Raw genomic sequence first — 11,383 nt, 5'->3', positions numbered from 1 at the left:
CAGAGAATTGAATGTTAATTTCTCTACCATAAGCTGCCTCCAATGTTGTTTTAGAGAATTTGGCAGTACCTCCAACCGGCCTCACAACCGCAGACCAAGTGTATGGAGTGATGTGGGCGAGCAGGTTGCTGATCTCAACGTTGTGAACAGAGTGCCACATGGTGGGTTTATGGTATGGGCAGGCATAAGCTATTGACAACAAACACAATTGCATTTTATTGACGGCAATTTGAATGCACAGATATACTGTGATGAGATCCTGAGGCTCATTGTCATGCCATTCATCTGCCGCCATCACCTCATGTTTCAGCATGATAATGCACTGGCCCCATGTCACAAGAATCTGTACACAATTCCTGGAAAATGTACCAGTTCTTCCATGGCCTGCATACTCACCAGAAACGTCACCCATTGAGTATGTTTGGGATGCTCTGGATCGACATGTACAACGTGTAACCCTGTTTCAGTTCCCGCCAATATCCAGCAACTTCACACAGCCATTGAGGAGGAGTGGGACAACATTCCACTGACCACAATCAACAGCCCAATCAACTCTATGCGCTGCATGAGGCAAGTGGTGGTAAAACCAGATTCGGACTAATTTTCTGATCCACGCCCCTACCTTTTTTATAAAGGTATCTGTGACCAACAGATGCATATCTGTATTCCCATTCCCATTCGTGTGAAATCCAGAGATTAGAGTCTAATTTATTTATTTCAATTGACTGGTTTCCTTATAAAGGGGGATACCTAGTCAGTTGTACAACTGAATGCATTCAACTGAAATGTGTCTTCCGCATTTAACCCAACCCCTCTGAATCAGAGAGGTGCGGGGGGCTGCCATAATCGACATCCACGTCTTATATGAACTGTAACGCAATAGAATCTTTGAAATTGTTGCATGTGTTTATATTTTTGGTCAGTATACATTCATACATTACAAGTGCTGCTACCAGATTCTAATTATGATTCCTAAATACTGTACAATTTAAACAATTGCCCCCCAATCCCCCCTTCCACAAAACATGTGTAAATATTGGACTATAAATTGTGCTTCCTGTATTATACTTATACTGTATTATACTTACTCTACTGAGCAATTTACTTTATGTTCGTATTTTTATATTTGATGATTGCTTATTGTTGTAGCATTGTCAAGAAGGAACCTACAAGTCAGCATTTAGTTGGACGGTGTGTACCATGTGTAACCCGTACATACAACTAATACATATGGATGATGTTTTGCATTTGGTGTGTTCAACTCTAAATAAACACACTTGTTTTTCCTCTGTGGGTGAGACTCTTTTTTTCACAGTCAGCTGAACAAAAACAGTGTGTATGTGTGCAGTGTGTGCCAGCCAGGCCAAATAGCTATCTGTCACGACACACAGTAAAACAGACAGACTGTCAGATAGGGATAAGTTGTATTAGTACCAGAAGTAGGTACCTGATGAGTTGGTATTAGGCCTGTTATGTAGGCAGTTCCCACGATCAGTCCACCATTACCCTAGGTTCTTTGGCAGGATATCACTCCCTTCCCACTGGGCACAGACGTCAATTCAACGTCATTTCATTGACATGACGTTGAAACAACGTTGATTCAGCCAGTGTGTGCCCAGTGGTTTCTGTCTCCCTCTCTTTCCTTTGCCTGTTGTTTTCCCGAGACAGATATTTAGAAAGGATGTCTGACATCCTAGAAACAGGGACAACTGAACCGACAGGTAGGTGGCATCACCTGCTGGCAGTTGGTTGCTCTGATCCCAGCTTACGTGTAAAGCCTTTCCCTTCAAATTAGCCATCGACCCCAAGTCTCTGTTACAGGGCCAGCTGATTCCTGTTGAATGTGTCATAACATGAGCGCTGCCTCACATGTTTTATAGTCCCATGAAAGCCCAATGTTATCCCGCTCCCTGCTGAGAGATGCACAGGAGATGAGAGATGCAAGGCTTACAACAAAGTCCCCCCCTCCAAACCTTTCCGCCATTGTACCCTACAGTACTTCCTCATTAAGTTCAGGAGGCCCCTCATACTGATAACATGCAGCATGAAAGCAGTCTGCGTCATTTATAATATATGTTTGTTTATTTATTATTATATGTAAACATGCCAATTATATTGGCAAAAAAACATTGACTCGCATTACACTTCACACATTCACTAAATGAAAATAGCTTAGATACAAAGGAGAGAGAATGATGGAAGGAAGGTATGAGTGGTTGCTGTGTCCTGGGAGTTGGTCAGTAAGGGCGTGGCAAATCAGTCAGAAGCAACGGGGTGAGGGGGAGGTTTCCTTCACCACTCCAATTTCAGTCTTTCACTGATCCCAGTTGAGCTGGAAGGCCCTCCGCCTGTCTCCATCGTGCATTGCGTAGCCTGAACCATTTCTGGAACAAACAAAAAGAGCCCAAGATAGGTGTCAGAGACAGGTGACGTCACACCACGGCATTGTTGCTATTGCTCCACCAGGTATTAGTTCCAAAAAGCATTATTATTGGAGCGTTAGTCACAGAATCTGTAAACTGACCTGGGAGAGGTAATGGTAGGTTATACACTGAACAAACTCATAATGACATTAAGATTCCTAAGCAATTTTCCCTAGGTGTTTTCCGTTATGCAGGGCAGATTGGCATTTATTGAGATTACTCATGTACAGGAAGAAAGATCTGCAGGGTAGTCACTAGCTGGCACAGCCAGAAAGTCATACAATCTGATTTTAAACCCAACCCCAACCTTAAAGGTAGACTCAGCAATATGATGTAGACGCACAAAGTAAACAGCATAGTGGGTCAATTTCCGCAACAACTAGGAGAGTTGAAGTGCGAAGGTCCCGCTGCTGCCACGTTGTAACAGCGTGGATACAACCCGTGCCATGTGTGCGAGCATAGTCTTGCATCTCACAATAGCTGTGGTGCTGCTCGAGGCAACGCCATTTCTACCTTTCAGTAGACATTAAAACACACCTTTTTTTTCAGCTTTCAATTTTGTTCTTTTGTTTATTTTCTAAAGCATTTAATGTCTGGATTTGACTGTTTTGCCTTGTCTCACACCCAGACTTTATTATGCTATGTATTACACATAGAACATTTGGAATCATTTACAAATATTTAACACATCTGTTGAGATAAAGAGTCAAATAAATGTAAACAATATCAATAGTTGATGTGCATAAATCATTTGTTACTTTTTTTACACAAAATAGTCGTCTCACAGTATTTGTTATTTTGTTATTTTATTAGGATCCCCATTAGCTGAAGCAAAAGCAGCAGCTACTCTTCCTGGGGTCCACACAAAACATGAAACATAATACATTGATACATATCAATGCATGCACACAAACTATCTAGGTCAAATAGGGGAGAGGCATTGTGCCACGAGATGTTGCTTTATCTGTTTTTTTGAAACAAAGGTTTGCTGTTTATTTCAGCAATGTGAGGTGGAAGGAAGTTCCATGCAAAAGGGCTCTATATACAGTTGAAGTCGGAAGTTTACATACACTTAGGTTGGAGTCATTAAAAATCGTTTTTCAACCACTCCACAAATTTCTTGTTAACAAGCTATAGTTTTGGCATGTCGGTTAGGACATCTACTTTGTGCATTACACAAGTAATTTTTCCAACAATTGTTTACAGACAGATTATTTAACTTAGAATTCACTGTATCACAATTCCAGTGGGTCAGAAGATTACATACACTAAGTTGACTGCCTTTAAACAGCTTGGAAAATTCCATAAAATTATGTCATGGCTTTAGAAGCTTCTGATAGGCTAATTGACATCATTTGAGTCAATTGGAGGTGTACCTGTGGATGTATTTCAAGGCCTACCTTCAAACTCAGTGCCTCTTTGCTTGACATCATGGGAATATCAAAAGAAATCAGCCAAGACCCTCAACAAAATAATTGTAGACCTCCACAAGTCTGGTTCATCCTTGGAATCAATTTCCAAACGCCTGAAGGTACCACGTTCATCAGAACAAACAATAATACACAAGTATAAACACAATGGGACCACGCAGCCGTCATACCACACAGGTTCTGTGTCCTAGAGATGAACGTACGAAAAGTGCAAATCAAACCCAGACCAACAGCAAAGGACCTTGTGAAGATGCTGGAGGAAACAGGTACAAAAGTATATATATCCACAGTAAAACGGGGAAGGAAGAAGCCACTGCTCCAAAATCGCCATAAAAAAGCCAGACTACGGTTTGCAGCTGCACATGGTGACAAAGATCGTACTTTTGGAGAAATGTCCTCTGGTCTAATGAAACAAAAATAAAACTGTTTGGCCATACTAACCATCGTTATGTTTGGAGGTTAAAGGGGACGCTTGCAAGCCGAAGAACACCATCCTAACCGTGAAGCACGGAGGTGGCAGCATCATGTTGTGCGGGTGCTTTGCTGCAGGAGGGACTGGTGCACTTCACAAAATAGAGGGCACCATGAGGCAGGAAAATTATGTGGTTATATTGAAGCAACATCTCAAGACATCACACCGGAAGATAAAGCTTGATTGCAAATGGGTCTTCCAAATGGACAATGACCCCAAGCATACTTCCAAAGTTGTGGCAAAATGGCTTAAGGACAACAAAGTCAAGGTATTGGAGTGGCCATCACAAAGCCCTGACCTCAATCCGATATTTGTGGGCAGAACTGAAAAAGCTTGTGTGAGCAAGGAGGCCTACAAACCTGACTCAGTTACACCAGCTCTGTCGGAAGAAATGGGCCAAAATTCACTCAATTTTTTGTGGGAAGCTTGTGGAAGGCTACCCGAAACGTTTGATCAAGTTAAACAATTTAAAATCAATGCTAACAAATACTAATTGAGTGTATGTAAACATTCCCACTGGGAATGTGATGAAAGAAATAAAAGCTGAAATAAATAATTCTCTCTACTATTATTCTGACATTTCAAATTCTTAAAATAAAGTGGTTATCCTAACTGACCTAAGACAGGGTATTTTCACTAGGATTACATGTCAGGAATTGTGAAAAACCGAGTTTAAATGTATTTGGCTAAAGTGTATGTAAATGTCCGACTTCAACTGTACATCTATAATTTTAAATTGAGAATATATAGCTAACTCATCGATATGCAAATGATGTGTGAGTTTAGCTATTCTCTGCTTCATATGTACATTGACAAGGGGCACATTAATTGCACATGCCCATTAGGCCAGTTATGGCATCATACTGAAGGCCTATGGCTGCATTGGTGATGCATGCCACTATGATAAGCTGCAAAATGGGTTCACATGGCCTTATATCCTGAGACAAATTAGAGACAGATTCCTTTCACACCTTTTTATTTCAGAATTGTGATCTGTGATGAATGAACATCGAGCCTAGTTCATCTTGTATAATGTTTTTAACACTTCACTTCAATTAATCAACATTGAAAAAAATAAATATATATTTATTATAAATAATCTAGCTTGTTTGTAAATGTTAGACATTTTAGTAAGTAGGCTATTATTACTAAAGCATCATTTCGGGTGAATAAACATACCAGAGGTGGCCAACCTTGCTCCACTCCCTACTCTACTGGATGAGCAGACTTCTATTCCAGCCCAGCAATAATACTCATTATTGTCAACTTATTAGGTTTTATAAGTTGAATCAGATGTGTTAGAGCTGGGCTGGGACAGAAGCCTGAACACCCAGCACACCTTCAGGAGAAGGATTGACCTGCTCCAGTTGTAATGAGTTTGTAGCCTACATTGTGTGTGATTTTTAACTGTATTGTTGGGATACAACATTTGCTAACATAAGTACACATACAACCCGTGGCATACAAGGATGTGCCAGCAGTCTCTCTTGGGACATTCACTGGGACCTCTTCATCTGCAGACAGGCATTCGCAGCTCCCCAGACATCACAAAGAAACAGGCATCATTTTATTAATTAGATAGCTATTATCTCTCGGTCTGTCTTGATAGTTTTCCTCTTTAGGGGGAATATTTTTATAATGTTATCCGACAACCTGTCCTTTCTAACTAGTACACCTACTCCCTTTTCTGACAGCTGGAGTAGGAAATCCTTTCACCCTCTTCAATTGCTGTTAGCTCCATGTTTTTTGACGGTGTTGCCCGGAACTAATGACAGGTAGAACTATGTTTCACGAATGGAAGATTTTCAAGCAAACATTTGCTCCTCACCTGATTGGTTAACGCAGTGTGCAAGTTGCATAAAGTAGACCAGAGCTAAACTTTTTATATCTCTCCACTAGCAGGGTTCGCTCTGCACATCTTCCCACAATCCCCTGTGCATTGCTCCGCATGCTCCTGTTGAAAATGAATGAGGGCAAATTCGGAAGTGGTGGAAACCCGTCAGGTGTGCCGCAGAACTTTTCCTAATCTTGATCATTTTTTGGGACACTAATTTATAAACGTGACCTGTGGAGTGCACATGGCATTTTGACTTGGGAGCACTTGTGCCGGTCAGATAATACATTAAATGGCACATGGTTACATCCAGGGGTGCAACTTTTGTTTTAGCAGTGGGGGGGGGGGGGGGGGGGGGGGGGCAAAAAAGTATTTAGTCAGCCACCAATTGTGCAAGTTGGGATCATTGTCACTCAAAATTTTCCACCATACTTATTTTCCACCATAATTTGCAAATAAATTCATAAAAAATCCTACAATGTGATTTTCTGGATTTTTTTCTCTAATTTTGTCTGTCATAGTTGAAGTGTACCTATGATGAAAATTACAGGCCTCTCTCATCTTTTTAAGTGGGAGAACTTGCACAATTGGTGGCTGACTAAATACATTTTTGCCCCAATGTATGTATATATATATATATATATAATTATTTTATTTTATTTTATTATTTTATTTTATTATTGAAACACTCCAAACAGCCTACCCAACCGCTCTACATGATCCTAAAGCACACCGTAACAGATTCTGTATCACATTCCAATAATAAAACTGGGGAGGACAAAAATGCAATTTCAGAATGTGGGCGCATGTCCGTCCCGTCTCGTCCCCATCCCTAGTAAAAGTTGCATCCATGGATACATCTGTATCTTTGTTTGAAGTCCAGTGCACTCAGGCTGTTGATACATTTGTTTCATTTGGGCGCGCATCATGACCAAAATCATTTGTAGCATTTTATTTGGTCTGTGAAAACCATTAGCACAGGCAAGTCTGATTAGGTTTAGCCAGATACTTTTATTTATTAATATATGGTTTTGGGCTTAGCTATACCACAACCTCTGCTGAAGAAACAAACGGAGCATGGCTTTGTGTCCGTGGTTACACCTTTACAATGCAGAAAACCGCTGGACTATAGCCCAAACCGTTCAAAACTAAATAACTATTTTGGAACTACTTTCTGGCACAGATTCGCAGGATGCTCGTAAAGGGGTACCTACAAATTAGCCATCATGAGTAAGGAAAATATTTCAAATTAACCATATTTAATCTATTAAAAAAACATTTGTTACAGAAAATAGATATATTTGCAGTATGGACCAGATGAGATAGAGGTCATTATACCACTTAATAAATGAACAGGGACATTTTAGGTGTGCTGCAGAATAGTATGTCCCATCAAGATGTGCCACGGTTCAACAAAGGTTGGGACGGGAACCACTGGCATAAAACACTTTGTAAAGAGGTAGAAACATGTTGTAAATGCTCTTTATGCAGGTGAGGGAGTGCTAACAGGGTGTGCCCTTCCCTTAAGGTACTTTAATGACTATTAAACAGCCAGCGCCATGTTCCAATTCATGTTCCAACAGTAGGTGGTTAAAAACATCCGCTGTAAATGAAGTCAGAGGGCCAAGTACACCCAGAACCACATTTGTCCAGTCAAGTTGACTGGGCATCTCCCATCTTTGTGCACTCACAATGGAAACATGCAGTCACAACAGCAGTGGGGTGAGCATGCCAAAACGGTTTGCAGAGGAGAGAGGGAGAACCTTTTGAGAAACATGTGTCATACAGGCTGCCATGACCTGTACTTGATAATCCTCAATTTGTTAATGCAAATAATATGTGGGACGAAATCTGCTCACAGTACCTACTCACAATTTCCCTATAAAATGAACCCAGCTCACATATCTTCCTCCAAAACAACACCAAATGTGTATTCTGCCTTACCAAGCAAAAAGGCACTAACTGCTCATTTGGTTGAACATTTGTTATATCATTTTTGCTACATTAAATACATACTTAATCATGTGGACAAGTATCCTGCCTCTATTGTATTGTGTTCTGGAGAACATGTGGGTTATGCTAGCAGTAATTGCATAAAGTTACTGTGAAACCAAGGTAAATAAAAGCCTTTTTGTCAGTTCCACGCTATGAGCAGTTACTGCATTTTTGCTTGGTAGGGCAGTATTGTGAATCCTGAAACAGAACATATTGTTTCTCCATCAACGACAGTAGGCTATGTAAAAAGGACAATAAACAACACTGTGCATTACAACAAGGATATAAAACAGCTTAAATACTGAATTAGAATAACTATCCTCTACATAAGAGGAATTCTATTAGATAGAGATGTCTGTATAACTTCAAAACAAAGGATAGGCCCCACCATGACACTTTATATCCGTTTCTGTCATGCCGTAGAATTACTCAATGGCTTGGTTATTACATGATCAAGAGTAAGGTCAAACAACAAATATTGACTTAATACAATTTATGTTTTGACTGAATCCAAAGCTGATCCAACTGGCAACATTGTTATGTAACCCAATATTATTAGGACGACTGGTGTTCGTATTTATTATTAGAATGTTTGGAATTCCTGTGATGATGGGTAAATGCTCTATTTAACAATGTCATCAGCGTGTTATTTTGGGGACAGTGGCACTGGCATGGCATACGATCCGAATGAGGCGCGCAAAGAGGCGTGGACGCGCGCAGAGTCAGCGCTGTCCGTATCACGCTATTCTCTGTTTACATTGTTCCCACTGAATACAAAAATAAAGGCTAGATATTTCGGTAGCATAATAGAGGTCGATAATATCTCATCAAAACAACGATCATTCTGCTGACCACTCTCATCTGCGGCCCATTATGCCTATTCAGTGAAATACCAATTGTCTCTGGAAAATTGGCTCGATACATAGCAGCCTATTTGTTCAATGGTGCGCGGAAAAAAGAAGAAACAACTCATTGGAAAGCACACTGCAACAACATTATAGCCTATAGGTTCCCAAACTCTCTGAATTGCTTTTTCTGTTCAAGATAAATAAGGTAGCCATTTGATTGTCGACATTGTTGTTGATTTTCGATTTGCAATATTAACTGAATTTAGAGTATTGGCAATTGTGTGTGGTGTCAATCATTATAGAGCGTTTCCAGCCTATCCATCCTCAGCAAAGTTTCTTTCCTCGCAACATTGTATCCTTCATAGAAAAGGTATATGTTCCTAGAGAGCGTAACCTTATCATTAGGCCTAAAACAACATCGAGAACATAATTGAACAGTGAACACTCACCGCTGTCTCTTCCTCGGTTAGTCCGCTTTCAGCTGCGATTAACATGAGTGTCGACTCATCCGGATGCTTGCTGACTCTGTTGAAATTCTCCTCCAGAATTTTGATCTGATCCTCCCCTAACTGCATACTTTCTATCCCATTTGAAGCCATGTTCCCTCCAAAAAGAGCTCTCGGCCACAGAAGTCGTTTTTATAACGTAGCCTAGGCACTAAATTAGAACACTCCGTGTTTGAAGTTCCAATGCAAATGACGTCCGTTTGCCAGTAAACACCAGTGGCAACTAGGAAATGCTGGAGATAAGAACAAACAGAAATCGTTTTACAAGTACAGCCCCTGCGAAACTAACAACCTAAAAGCATGTCACACTGACTGAGAATGTGGACCGTGTAAACGCTACTACTGTCAACAGTGGTTATCCCAGAGCAAGTTTCACCGAACACTCCCCTTTTATGTGAAATTTAATTGAAGTTTGAAGCAACAAAATATAAGCACGTTTTAAAGTGACATACACATTAATATATGAATACAGTAGGTCTACTATATTTCCATAACATACCTATAGTGCTTCAGCTTCTTCCACTCAACTGCTGACAATTCTGGTCTCTTCACAGTATGTAACATATGCCTGGTGACGTCAGGAATGCACGAGGCTGTGTGCTCCAGCCCCTGCCCCAGCTGTACCTGCAACCTGCCAGATCAGGTTATTCTATTTCAACCAAATAGTATCGTTCCATGAAATTCGCTACATGCTTTGAAATAATGTGTAAAATAATCGTACCGTTTTGGAGTTTTCCCCCCACAACTTATTTCTACAACTGTAATAAACATGTAATTACTTGTAATTTACTTACTTGGAACATGTAATGGGATCGATCATTCATTGCCATTCAGGGAGGTACTACCCTAGAGTCTTAGGATGCCATAAAAACCAAGAGGAAATTGTAACAAACCATTAAAGGTGCACTATGCAGAAATGTCTCTGCCATTTCCTGGTTGCTAAAATTCTAATAGTTCACCAAATTTCAGTTTATGTGACAAAGTATGGTGTAGAGAACCATTGCACCATCTAAACCTCTGTAAAATATTTTCCCCATAGCCAAACATATTGTATTTTCAGCTGTTTGAAGCCGATGTACAAAACCAAGAGTAAAAGAGCATAACCTAAACTTAAGACGGGAAACATCTAAATAGTCCATATAGAACAGATATACCACTGCTTAGACTTGCGTTCAATGATAATGACAGATCTATAACTCACATTTCTATGTGAATTTGGTTGGGTCCCCCAAAAGGTTGACACTGGAGGATGTATTTATTTATTCTTTCCCATGTTTCCCTTAGAAGTGGTGACTTGGCTATACTTGCTATTACAATGGAAATGACCTTATGGTGTTGATCTTCTCAGGGATAAACAGCAAATACTTGCACACAAACGTTCACAAGTTTCAACAGAAGGTTCCTTTTCATGCTAGACTCAGATTTGGCCCACAATTATAAGTTACTCTCACTGAATAGCTGGATAAGATGGCCAAAACCCCAGCCTTGCTTCTGTTTAGGTACTAAATTTATGCATTATGTTGCCCATGACTTTAGTGTCTGCAATACCTGTTAAACCTTATTCTATAAGTGTAAGTAAAATGCATTCAAAAGTTATTACTGATAAACCTATGAGCAGCATTTTTGATTGGTTAACAGACATATTTTATTACTGATAAATGTTATAAAGACATCAACCTGTCAATTTATGATCATTATACCACAAGTAATACAAACTAGAGTTGAATGGGATTTGTATTACATAAAAGCCTGTTTGACAGGTTGTACAAACCACAATCCCTGATAAAATTTGTAGTAACCTTATCGGTCAATCCAAAGTTCAGCTAATAGCAACTGATAACAGATGCATCTCTTTCCAGGTGTCTAAAACATTGT

At 40.0% G+C, this 11,383-nt stretch overlaps 1 long non-coding RNA gene across 1 annotated transcript; it reads right to left on the bottom strand.

Moving 5' to 3' along the window:
* Positions 1-2,060: 2,060 nt before the first annotated feature.
* LOC116355106 (uncharacterized) lies at positions 2,061-10,138 on the bottom strand. Its single transcript, XR_004204354.1, has 3 exons — positions 10,008-10,138; positions 9,452-9,741; positions 2,061-2,384 (listed from the first exon to the last, which is right to left on the bottom strand). It is a non-coding gene; the product is annotated as an uncharacterized LOC116355106 (long non-coding RNA).
* Positions 10,139-11,383: the final 1,245 nt, after the last annotated feature.

The sequence above is a fragment of the Oncorhynchus kisutch genome, linkage group LG19 (assembly GCF_002021735.2).
Source record: "Oncorhynchus kisutch isolate 150728-3 linkage group LG19, Okis_V2, whole genome shotgun sequence".
In the NCBI taxonomy this organism is placed as follows: Eukaryota; Metazoa; Chordata; class Actinopteri; order Salmoniformes; family Salmonidae; genus Oncorhynchus; species Oncorhynchus kisutch.
The sequence above is the reverse complement of the archived record's forward strand: the minus strand, read 5'-3'. Positions and strand labels throughout refer to the sequence as shown.